Genomic DNA, 12161 nt, shown 5'->3' with positions numbered 1-12161 from the left:
CTGCAGCCAGTGCCTTGACCCATGGGCTGTGAAGTTGGCCCAGGGAAAGGGAAAGGTGAAGAGACAGCAAATTCCAGCAGGACAAACCCCACCTTTCAGCAGCATCTGCTTCACAGCGTAGAGCTTGAGGGAAAAGTGAGGATGAACTGACTGTCACACCGATGGCACAAGCTAGTCTGAACCGTGACACGGTGGGGCAGAATTCCACTTTGCAGGAGCAGTGAGGCTTTACAGCATGGTGGCAACAGGGGACATGTGCAAAGATGTCAAAAATTGTCATGGTTTAACCTCAGCTGGCAACTAAGCCCCACAGAGCCGCTCACTCACTTCCCCCACCAGCAGGATGGGGGAGAGAATCGGAAGGGTGAAAGTGAGAAAACTCATGGACTGAGATAAAGACAGTTGAACAGGTAAAGCAAAAGCCACACACACAAGCAAAGCAAAACAAGGAATTCATTCACTCCTTCCCATTGGCAGGCAGGTGTTCAGCCATCTCCAGGACAGCAGGGCTCCATCACGCGTAACGGTGACTTGGGAAGACAAACGCCATCACTCCGAACATCCCCCCCTTTCTTCTTCTTCCCCCAGCTTTATATGCTGAGCATGACGTCATATGGTGTGGGATATCCCTTTGGCCAGTTGGGGTCAGCTGTCCCGGCTGTGTCCCCTCCCAACTCCTTGTGCACCCCCAGCCTACTCACTGGTGGGGTGGGGTGAGAAGCAGATGAGGCCTTGACTGTGTGTAAGCACTGCTCAGCAGTAATGAAAACATCCCTGTGTTACCAACACTGTTTCCAGCACAAATCCAAAACACAGCCCCATCCTAGCTACTATGAAGAAATTTAACTCTATCCCAGCCAAAACCACCACAAAAGTCATCTTCTGAACTGTGCTTCAGGTCTGTTATGGCTCCATATTCAATCTCAATATTTATCTCCTCTCAAATATCACTCACGGAGTTAATGTAGGCAGATGAGAGTACTAAGTGCACTGCTAAGGAGAGTGTACATTGAATACATAATTTTTAAGCATGTCCCAACTTGAGAGGAATACAATGCCTTTGCAACCTCTGTTTGCAGCTCCCCATTTTTAAGCTAGCTTCACTTTTCCTTCTCTCCCTACTCCAGGATTTCCCCTCCAGGCTTTTTCTTTCCCAGCAGGGCACTCTTAGAGGACAGAAGCCATCGTGCTGTTTAACTTAGCAAACCACCCGTGCCAGCACAGATGCGATGCGTGGCTGAGTGCGCCAGGCGCTGGGTTCTGCACGCTTGTTGGCTATGTCCTCGCAGCCATCACGGCAGCTGCTGGCAGCTGCGAATGAGCGGAGTACAGGAAAGGGAGCATGTAGAAGCATGCCTGAACTTTCCCCACCTACTTCCCAGCCTCTAGCAACAAGCTCTCCTGTTCCCAAATCTTCCTGTTCCTTCACTCCTGCCCGTCACCCAGCCAGGGTGGTGAGACCCACAGCTTCTTGAGAGGCTCCTGGGCATGCACAGGCACTAGCCCATGCACAGGGGAGGTGAAGAGGAGCAAACGGCTCCCGGGGACTCATCTCGATGCTGCACGTGCTATGGTTGAGCTCCACCCTGAGTGCTGTGCAGACCTTGTAGGTGCTGGGTGGCAAGCTGGGCTCTTGGTGCTGTCTTCTCACCATCAAAATCATCATGAAAAAGCCAAACGCAGCCTGGCTGGACGCTGTCCTACGGCGCTTATCCCCATGGCTGGGTGCAGCCCCTGCTCCTGTATCCTTTCTGATCTGGGCTGGGGTGGAAAGGGAGGAGGGGGGTGAGTGGAAAGCAACAGTGGTCTCCACATAGGCTATGTTGTGATCTGGAAAGTGCAAGGCATGGTCTTCTTCCACAGCCTGAAATGGGGCATGGAGGATCCTGGAGATGTTTCTTGGATGCTTGACGTAAGAAAGCAAAGAGTGCTGCACTCGGTATCCCCAGCCTCCTCTCTCACCAACTGAAAGGTGTTAACAGAGAAAAAGCCACATTCACAATTGTCTTTGCAAGAACTTTGCTCTTACACCTGTGAATTCATCTGCAGCTCTGAACTGAGCTGGGAGGAAAAGCAGCGTTTGCACTTGGTGACTTTGCCTCAAACTGCAAGCACACAAGGAAACTTACTTGCCATGGTATTTGAGAGTTTGACTTTCCCAGGTTGATGTCTTTCTTTTTCTTGGATGGCTGCGGTGAGGAGGTTGTATGGAGAAGTCTGGATTTCCTGGCTCCTTTGCAGGTTTGTGTTGAAGGCGTTTCTCCTGAAGAGCGCAGGAACCAGGAAGAGAGATGGATTTGGAAAACTGAAAATGGCTTGTTAGAACAAAGGCCTTTTTTTAAAAAAAAAAAAATTTAACAGTGTTCCCCAGCATCCTGTGAACAATAAATGAAGGTATTATTTGAATCTTGAACCTTGCTGTGCCAGTCTCTCCAAAAGCGTTTGCTTGCTTCTGAGTGTACCCAAGTATTATATTGCCTGCGCAGTTGGCTAACATGTCTCTGAATACATTATTCCCAAAAGGGTGTGTGTGAGGGGAAGGGAAATGTTTAAATACTCCATGTCTTCACCAAAATGAGCCGCTGGAGGCAGCGGCTGCTTCCCAGCCTGTGTACCTCTTGTTTTCAGTTGTCCAAGCAACCCAAACTTGTCCTTTGAGTGTTGCAAGGTGGCAAGAGCAAAACCAGTGAGATGAAGAGGCACTGCAAAGCCCAGGAGGAAGGTGTTCAAATGGAGTCCAGTGCTTGGTGGACTTGTCTGCTGTCCCCCCGTTCTGGGAGGTGGAGGTGTGCTGAGGAGGGCACTACAGCTGGGGTTCAGCCAGCGCCTGTGTCTCCATCAGCTCGGTGATGCCTGAAGAGAAGGGGAAAGACCCTCCTGGAGGTTTTGTGGGTAGGAGCAGCGCCCTGGACATCTGGAGAACCTGAGCAGCCGTGAGTCCCATTTCCACTGAAATTGGGACCCAAAGTATGGGATGAAGCATTTACCTCCTGATGAGCTTGGTGCAGCAGTGCCATCTGTATGGGCGTCCTTTGCTCTGAGACCTGCTGCGGTGCTTCCCACCCTGCTCTCACTGACTGCTTCCACCCTGCACGTGCCTCTTCCTCCTCACTGTCTCCTGAGCTTTTCCCTTCTTACATCTCCCTCCTCAGCTTCTCCTCTCACCCCTTTTGCTTTCCTCTGACTCGCCACTATCGGTTGCATTTGCGTGCAACGGGCTGTGTCCATGCTCACACCTCGTGTGACTTCACCAGGTAAGGTTTAAACTTTCTTTAGGTGAAGCTTCAATACCATGCGCAAAGCTGTTGTGAGGCTTCGTTAGCAAGGGGGGTAACTGTCCTGTGGGTGAGACTGTGCTGTCTCTGCCTAGCAGAACGCAGTCATGTTTGTTTAAACTCATTAAAATGAATTGGAGGTTTCCTTTCTGCGTGCTTTCCCTGTGAGGCGTTGGGAGGGGTGTCATTTCTCTGCAGTAATGTTTTCATACTCTATTGTGCCTGAGTGTATATTCCTTAATTGATATCCCAGATAACTGCTCCTGCTCCAGCAGCAGCTCGTGCTGCTGCTCAGCCAAGGATGTTTCGGTAAATTGTATCTTCGTTCATACAAAAATAAAAAGCAAACATTGCATTTCAATTCCTACTTAGTTTTAATTATTTTCTTCCAAGTGCCCTTGGTGTCTGCTGTGGGGAGAGTTTCTTGCCAATTCTCCCCTGGACGACGGCTGGAGCCGCCTGCCTCTCCCCAGCAGCCACCGATCCCCCGCATGGCACCGTCCTCCTGCTGGGTCTCACCATCGGTGCTCCCATTGCTCTGCCCGGCCCTACTAACGTGTTTCTCCTCTGTGTCTCAGCTATACCCTGGACAACGATGTCCTCACCACAGAGCAAAGGCAGTTCTATGAAGACAACGGGTATCTGCTCATTAAGAAGCTCGTTTCTGACAAAGACATTGAGCGCTTCAGGTACGGGGCACTTGCCTAAGGTGCTGGGGGTCCTGTGTGCAGCAGCATCCCGAGGGAGCTCTGGGAAGCTGGAGGAAGCTGGACTCTCCCAACACAGATGTGCATGCTGTTGCTGGATACCTTCGTCTGTAGCAATAGTGTCTTTGAGGAGCGTAATCTGGCCGAACATGGCTAAAATGTGCTCTGGCTTCTCCGGTTCCCTCTGCTTTGCAGGAAGGAGTTTGTGAGGATCTGCAACAAGGTGAATCCACCAGGAGTTCTGATAATGAGAGACGAGATCCGCAGACCCAACTTCATTCGGTCTGCAAAAACAGTTAATAAAGCACATGATTTCCAGGAAGATGAAGAGGTGTTCTGATACTGTACTCTGCCAGAGGTAAAAAGCCAATAGGGGGATGGTGATGGAAGAACCTAGTAGAGCTTTGTGAATATATTTATGTTTTAATGCCAAGGTGAAGGCAACGTCCAAGCTGGACAGGCCAAACTAACCCTTCTGGAAGGTTATGTGATGCTCTGTTCTGTACAGGCCGACTTTAATACATGCTCCATCCAATGTCAGATGGATTTGTACTTTGTGTTGAAGTTGGGGTAGTTAGCAGCAGCAGATTCCCATCACTTTTCATAAGATAAGAAAGTATATTAATGTATGTAATGTGTAAATACAGTTCCTCATGTATTGGCTTGTCCTGGATCCTGGAGTACTACAGAAGTCAGGTTGTGTTGGAGAATCAGAGGTGGACATACGAGATTTTGCAAAGCTCTTGAGCTGTTGCCCTGGCAGTCATCCATCTTCGGCAATGCCTTGGCATATACTGCAGCAGAGAAAGCGCTGGTGAGCATTGCACCTGTGGCAGCATCTCTAGGTGGTTTGTTTGTGCCTGGTTTTTATTTCGGGTAAAACTGCTGATAATAGGTCCACCCTCATGAACAACCCAATCAACAAGTAATTTATGGCATAGATCTGCCTAGCTTTTGTTTTACTTGCTATATATTACTGCAGCATAAACCACAAATATTTCTTCTATCGCTTTTTCCTGTGTAGATCCTAAAATATGTTGAATGCTTCACAGGGCCAAACATAATGGCCATGCAGATGATGCTGATAAATAAACTTCCAGATCCTGGTAAGCAGAGCTCCAGGGAGAGGGAAATGCAGAAGTTGTTAGTATGCCTGGGTTGCTGCGTGTTTAACTGAAGCAGCACTTACACTTTTAGAAAAGTTTCTTGAATTGAATTAAATTAAAAGCAATTCTGAAAATATATGAAGTTATTTTGGTAATAGTGTGTTTTAGTTTAGCCCTGGCTTGGTGGGATACATTTCTTATCGTTCTCTTTGCTGTAGATGTTCGGGTTCACATGGTGGGAGGTACGTGTGTGCCTCCTAAATTGAAGTGCTGTTATATCTAACCACATGTTACATCTAAAACATTCTTTCCAACTAATTTAATATGTTTCTGCAGTTTAGGTCTTTGCACCATGTTAACTGTCCCTCAACTACTTTTTTTAAAAAGCAGCATTCAAGTTTCAAAAAGGAACATGCAAAAATTAGACGCCCAGCTGCTTATCCAGCCATCTGAACTTTGCATGAAGCTCCACTGTTTAAGACACTTTTTTTTTTAGGCCTGACATTTCACATGTGTTGAAAACAAGTGCTTCCTGGAGCTTGGTAAAAGACAATAAATACAGAGAAGATCCTTCGCTTAGAGTTTATGTGCTATTTTCCAGACTAACATTTCAGAAATGTCAAATTTAGTCTGACTCCTGACCTTGCTGACAGTGTTTGCATGCTCAGCGCTTTGATATGAAGACACTTGAATAGGTGCCAAAGGAAGGATTTTGAATCCCAGCTTTGGCTTCTGGTGCTGCAGATCAAAGTCTTACTTCATACAAGAAGTTTAATTAACTACATTACAGTGTTTTCAAAGTTGATTTGCTCCTGGACCGCCACGGAGAGGGCTGACCAGGACAACGGCTGCCTGGTCGTGCAGCCAGGGACACACAAGGAGCCCCTGAAGCCTCACGGCTATCCAAAGTGGGAGGTAGAGCAGCACTGGGGGTTGGGGAGGGCGTGCGTGTGGGGACCACATTTTGGCTGGGGGGTACACTCTAATACAGTCTGTGTCTGGGAAGATGTCTGTTACAAATTCGTCTTTGTTCAGACCGATCAACCATTTTTCACTATTCTTGTCAAGTCTGAAGACACTTTCTCCTTCTCTGAATTTGTTCCTGCCAGGCAAGCATATTTGTTTTCTTGTAGAAGAAAACTGGATAATAAACAATTGACCAGAATTTAATTTCAAGCAATATTTTTCTTCTAAGCAAGGATGCTTCCTGGCCTGGCCCAGCGTTAGTGAAGGCTGTGCTTGGAGCAGGAGGCTGGACTTGACACCCCAGAGGTGGCATCAGGCAACACTTGTGGGGCTCCCTTGTGCTCTTCTCCATTCTCTCCAGTAAAGAGAAGTTCTTAATTGTTTGAATTCAACTTCAGAAAGCAGATGAAGAACATTTTAGTTGTGAGATGGGAATTTCTCATAGGGGTTTGCAGGTCAAAAGAGAAAGTGAGCAGAGAAGTCGTATCATATGTGTGTACGAGGTGCAGCTGGGGAAGATGAGCTATCAGCGAGATGTGCAAAGATGATCGAGAAAGCAGAGTGGATCGTTCTGGTTCTTTATAAGTGAGTGCTTTACAACCAATTAGCAAGGCTTGTAGGTGAACATGCAGACTCTTCATCAAGTATATTAAATGTACGACCTTCAAGAAAGAAAATGAGTAACCACCTTTGCATCTCTTCTTCTCCTACACTGAGAAACTGGTGGTATTCTAATTTTACTAAATTATTTCAACTCTTCCTTGGTTTCTAGAGTCCACCGATCAAATTTTTCCATGGGCTGCTGGATTATGATGAGAAGAGTCCCAGGATTCACCTTGTCATGGAGAAGGGAGACACGGTGTTCTTCCATCCCCTGCTCATTCACGGCTCCAGAGCAAACAAGACATCAGGTTGCGAAGGGTAGGAAACCACCTCCAGATACAGCTGTCAGTATTTGCTTAGCTGCTAAACACCATCAAAGTCTTCTTAACTAAAATCTGATTACAAAATAAGTGGGTTGATGCAACTGTCTGGGTGCAGAGTAAGTAAGAACCCTTACTGAACACACAGGTCTGCTCTGACCCTGACTTCTCTGCTTGCTACTCTGGTTGCTGGTAATCTGAGATCAAGCAAGTAAAGTATTGCTTTAGGTTGCGTGTGTCCACGATCCGGGATGCACGAGTTTTTTTCCACCGGTCATTTGTAATCGATGTGGTAGTGAGTGATGCCCAATTTCCTCACGCAGAGTATAAGCTGTTGCTTCACCAGCTCAGAGTGCTACTACATTGATGTCAAGAACACAGACCAAGAGCACCTGGAGAAAAAAGTAATTGAATTTGGACATGCAAAATACAAAGCAACTTCTGCCTCAGACCTTGTGGTAATTTTAAATCGTGACCTTATCTTGTAACTAGCAAGAATTTCTGGCCTTTTAGCTGATAAGGCTGCCTCTTGCTGCCTGGCTGCCTGTGCTGGAGAAGTGCCCTTGCTCTCCAGGCAGCCCCTTCCTGTCTCTGGAAAGCAGCGGAGGAGCTCTGCAAGTTCCCCCTCCAGCTCTGTTCATCGCCGTTCCCACCTCTGAGCTGCCAAAATTTATTTCATCCAGGCACCTTGGTATCTTTCAGTGCAAATCAGCCCAGCTAGGGCAAACTTAGGCCAGCAGCTGTTTAGGTGACTCTAGCTGAATATGCAAGAATAGGAGGACACAGTTTATTCAGTACCCATCCGTGGTGTCTTCTCTGCAAACCGCATCAATCCAATGAGCCTTTTGGCTTATTTCAAGTGTGGTTTTGTGCGTTGGGATTTGTAGCCTTTTATTTCATTTAGTGTTGTCTGTACTTTTCTGCTGGAGACTTTGAAGAGACAATGAGTAAGTTAATGGATACTTTTATGAATACATGACCAAGCAGATAAGGTCATGCCAGGAATAAGCAGGAAACACTGTAGCCAAAGATGGTGGCTTCTAAGTATTTTTTTTGTTTGGTTTTTTTATTTGTTTGTTTTTTTAATGCAGGGTGTTTGCAAGAAGTGAGCAAAGGTCATGCAAGGAAAAAGAATTAATCTTTAAAATGGCCTCTGAAGACCAGGATGGAAAACGTGTGCCTGAGCATCAGCTTCTGAGCAGACAGATTTATGTGCTTTTGGCCCTCTGTGTAAGAAACTTACCCAAATACTGCATTACAAAATCATTTTATGCTAATACAAAATAGTTGCACTGAGGTTGAAAAACTGATGTACTTCAAAGAAAACCTGACCTACAAAAACAGATTTGCTGCAGTTATTTTAGGTAATCAAAGAAAAATGATGATGAGAGATGTGCTTTACTTCTTGATTATTTTTTTCTAATGTCTCTCTTGATATGCTTCTGGGCTGATGCTCTATTAATGTAAGGGTATTAATAATCTTAATAGAATTATAATAATTATTGTAGTTAGATGAAATTAATATTATTTAAGTAAGATTCTATGCATGATTATGTTTTTAAGGTTTCTAACATCCTTTTTCCATGCAAAGTAAACACAGTGAATCAGTTTCATGCAAGTTTCAGTATGAGCTCACATGGGAAGTCATTGGTACAGCTGATGAAGGTGGGCATTTTATTTTTATTTTTGAAATAAAGAATAGATTAGAGCAAAACCATGTTTGGTGGCTGCGTTGTATTATTTCTGTGGTTCAGAAATTCTGCCGGTGGGTGTGCGGTTGAATAACCAAAGAAGTGAACCCTGGAAAGGTAGGTGTTTGGTCTGAGGAAAATGTCAGGACGCTGCAGCTGAGAGTCACCCAAAAAACAAACAACAACTGCCTGTGTCCTGCCTGTCTTGCAGGACGTTTGGCTGACCGGGCGCAGGGCAGGGCAGCTGAGAGCAATCCCGGTGCTCCTGCTGCTGAGCCCTCTTGGTGTGGTTTGCAGGACTGGGGAGCAGCTCAGGGACGGCTCTTCTTTATTGCAGGAAATCCCGCGGCAGTTCAGCTCGACGCTCTGGCATGCTGGGGTGTAGTTTTGGTGCACGGGCCTGGACACCCTCTCCCGAAGGCTTCCAGCCCAGTGGGAGTTTGGCTTTACCACCATTACTTTCTCCAAAAATCATCAGGACACGTTAATGAGTCCGGAGCTGGTAGGTGCTTCCTTGGCACCATATTTCAGTGCAGTTACAGGTCTTTTTGCTAACATTAATGTCAATCTCCTTGTTGTGAGCTAAGGCAATTTTTTCTACTTTTAAATCCTAGCAGACACTTCATGACTCTGTATTACAGCCTTTGCTGACAGATATGGCGATGCTAAAACCATTTTGGAGACAGCTTTGGGCAAACCACCTGCCAGTATCTCTTCATCTCCTCACTGCGTAACCATCCTGGTCCCAGCCCATGTCCTGGCTTCCATGCTGTTATAGCCAAATTTTCAGAAATCAGGGTATCGGTGCTGCAGTAGCTGCGTTATGCTGTGTCTGTGATTAAAAGCCAAATGTCCTAAGGAATTATTATGCAAAATATAAAACAAGCTGCATCTGAAGGCCTAAGGACAGCTTGTGTAAGGAAAATGGCATGCATGCTATTTATGGAAAGGTTTTGTTTATTTTTAATGAAGAATTTTGTTGAGCATCAGGCATGAAGCAAGGTTTCATGCAATCAGTTTACGCGCATGCATGTGGAGCAGATAGACAGCTTGTCCATGGGGTGCGAGGCAACCTGCATTGAACTAGAAGGTTTCAAGCCCATTGTTTCCTTGCAAACATCTGGTCACCTGCACCATCAGCCGGGGTGCATGGTTTCAGGGCTGTGAGTGATGCTACAAGACTTAACATGTCCATGGTTTGGTGGCCTGGTCTTCTCCACGTTGCTTTGCCCCGTTGTGCCATGTGAGGGTGAGCAGGAAAATTCAGGACCTGAGCATCAGGGACGTGGTACAAACAGACCTGGCCCTGATTTTATCATCGCTGCATCCTCCCGTTGGGTGTCTGCCCTCCTGATCATAGTTCAAAGCTGACAAGTGAGGGGAACATAGAGCTAAGGTAGATTTCACGGAGAGATGGTATTTTCTCCTCCAAGGCAGTGGGTGGATCTCCTCTGCACCCATGCCCAGCTGCCCTCCTGCTGGGGCTCAGGGTGATGCTCTCCGTGGGACACACACCTTCCCTCAGCATCTTCCGGCCCTGAAATGCGGGGGAAATGCTCTCTTCAGGGGTGTTGTCAGTGACTTCAGCTGGAGAGACATTTTCCACAAAACAATTTTGAGGAAGGTTTTTTCCATCAAAGTAACGTCCTGAATGTCCTGACTTGCACAACCGCTAAAATGTTGTTCATGTCATTTTCAGACCACCTTTCCCCTGACGCAGGCAGTCCTTCCTTTCCTGTCCTTTTTCCTTTTCCCTTTCCTTTTCCTCTTTCTTTCTCTCTTTCTTTCCTCTTGCTCTCTATCTTTATTTTCTTCTTTATCGTGTATACCTTTATCTTTCTTTTTCCTTTCTCTCCCTCCCTCCCTCTCTCCCTCCCTCCCTCCCTCCCTCCCTCCCTCCCTCCCTCCTTCCTTCCTTCCTTCCTTCCTTCCTTCCTTCCTTCCTTCCTTCCTTCCTTCCTTCCTTCCTTCCTTCCTTCCTTCCTCTCTTTCTCTTTCTCTCACTCTCCTCTTCTGTATCTTTTTCTCTCATGCATTTGGTCTCTAAGCATCATCTTCTCTCATTTTTTTTAATAAAAAAAGAAATTAAGTGCTTCCATTATATATTTTACCTCCCCTACTGTTTCAAGACTCACTAAATCTGTGCATCTCCAGAACGCCAAAGCTGCATTTCTCCTGGGAGCAGCAGACGCCCAAATGCCCACAGGGACACATGCGCTTAAAATCAAAGCCCCAGTTCTCCACCGAAGGGGGGGTCACGGCCGTTCCCGTTACAGCAGGTGCCCTCCTGCCCCAGCTCACCCCGCATCTGCAGCCCCAGAGATCTGTGGTCCCCTTCTACCTGCAGGATCCCTGGTGAACCCAAGGGCAGGGTGACCAGACCAGAGCACAGCACAGTTTTCATTCCTCCAACACTTCCCACGGACCAGTTTGGGCTGGAGGGCAGAGGTTTTGCCAGGTCCATGTATGGCCATAGGCCTTGGCTGCATTTTTGGCCTTGATGATTTCTCTAATTCACAAGTGGTCCTAAGTGTATGGACCCCATTGACCTCTCTTGTGATTTTGATTATGTATTTGGTAGTGTCTGGGGTATGGTCTTTTTTTTCTTAAAGATTCAATTCCAGAAATTCTCTGGTTCACACGAGGATTTCAAGAATTAGAGAAAAATGGGAAGCAGAAATCTTCTTCCTACCCCCAGTGTTTCTAAATACTGAAGTTTGAAAAAATAGGACCCCCCTCAAAAAAAAAAGTGGAAAAATGGGATCCTTAAGCTTCAAAACCACACGAGGGAAATGAAGAAAAATCCCATTTCATTGTAGTTTTAGCCCTTATGATTCTTTAAGCTGGCTTCATTGATGTGATAAGGTCCATTCATAATTTTCAGCACTTGACAAAGCTGCTGCTGGCCAGCTTTATTAACAGAAAGCATATGCCCTCTCACACCTAGGCTTGTGGTTTGGCTTGGGAGCTTTGCAGGTGTTCAACTTCGGTCTTCAGCAATTGTTTCTGTTGCTGCGTGAAAAAGGATTTTCTCAAAGAGTTATTCCATTCTTAATCTCAAAACTAAAGGAAAAAATTCAGCCCAACCTTTCCAAGAAATCTCCCTTCCAGGTTAAGACCTGCCATGGGAAATTTCACCCCCAAAAAGGACTTCTCAAAAGCAGCAACAGCAAAAAAAAAAAGAGCATGAAAAAGCATTTATTGCCACTGTTCCTGAGCAATTTCTAGGCTAAGAGACCCCACATTCAACTGCATCCTTCTCTTAGGAGTGGAGCAGCAGTTTCAGGGATGAAAGAGCACTGAGATTTCTGGGAGGGATTTACATAACTCACCAAATCTAACCAGGGTGTTCAAGTACTTTATCACCAGGATCTCCACAGACCTGAATGAAACCAGACTGACAGCATTAGGAAGGTTTAACACACAGGGCATACAAGTCTTGGCATGTGCTAGCAAGTAACTGAGGCCTTAATTTAGGAAGGTAATTAAGACA

General features: G+C 46.2%; 1 pseudogene; it reads left to right on the top strand.

The window, feature by feature from the left end:
- The first annotated feature begins 3766 nt into the window (after window positions 1-3766).
- Window positions 3767-7465, top strand: LOC143155603 (phytanoyl-CoA dioxygenase, peroxisomal-like; annotated as a pseudogene).
- Window positions 7466-12161: the final 4696 nt, after the last annotated feature.

This window comes from Aptenodytes patagonicus, chromosome 1 (assembly GCF_965638725.1).
Source record: "Aptenodytes patagonicus chromosome 1, bAptPat1.pri.cur, whole genome shotgun sequence".
Classification (NCBI taxonomy): Eukaryota; Metazoa; Chordata; class Aves; order Sphenisciformes; family Spheniscidae; genus Aptenodytes; species Aptenodytes patagonicus.
Note: the sequence above shows the minus strand (reverse complement) of the source record. Positions and strands in the feature narration are given on the sequence as shown.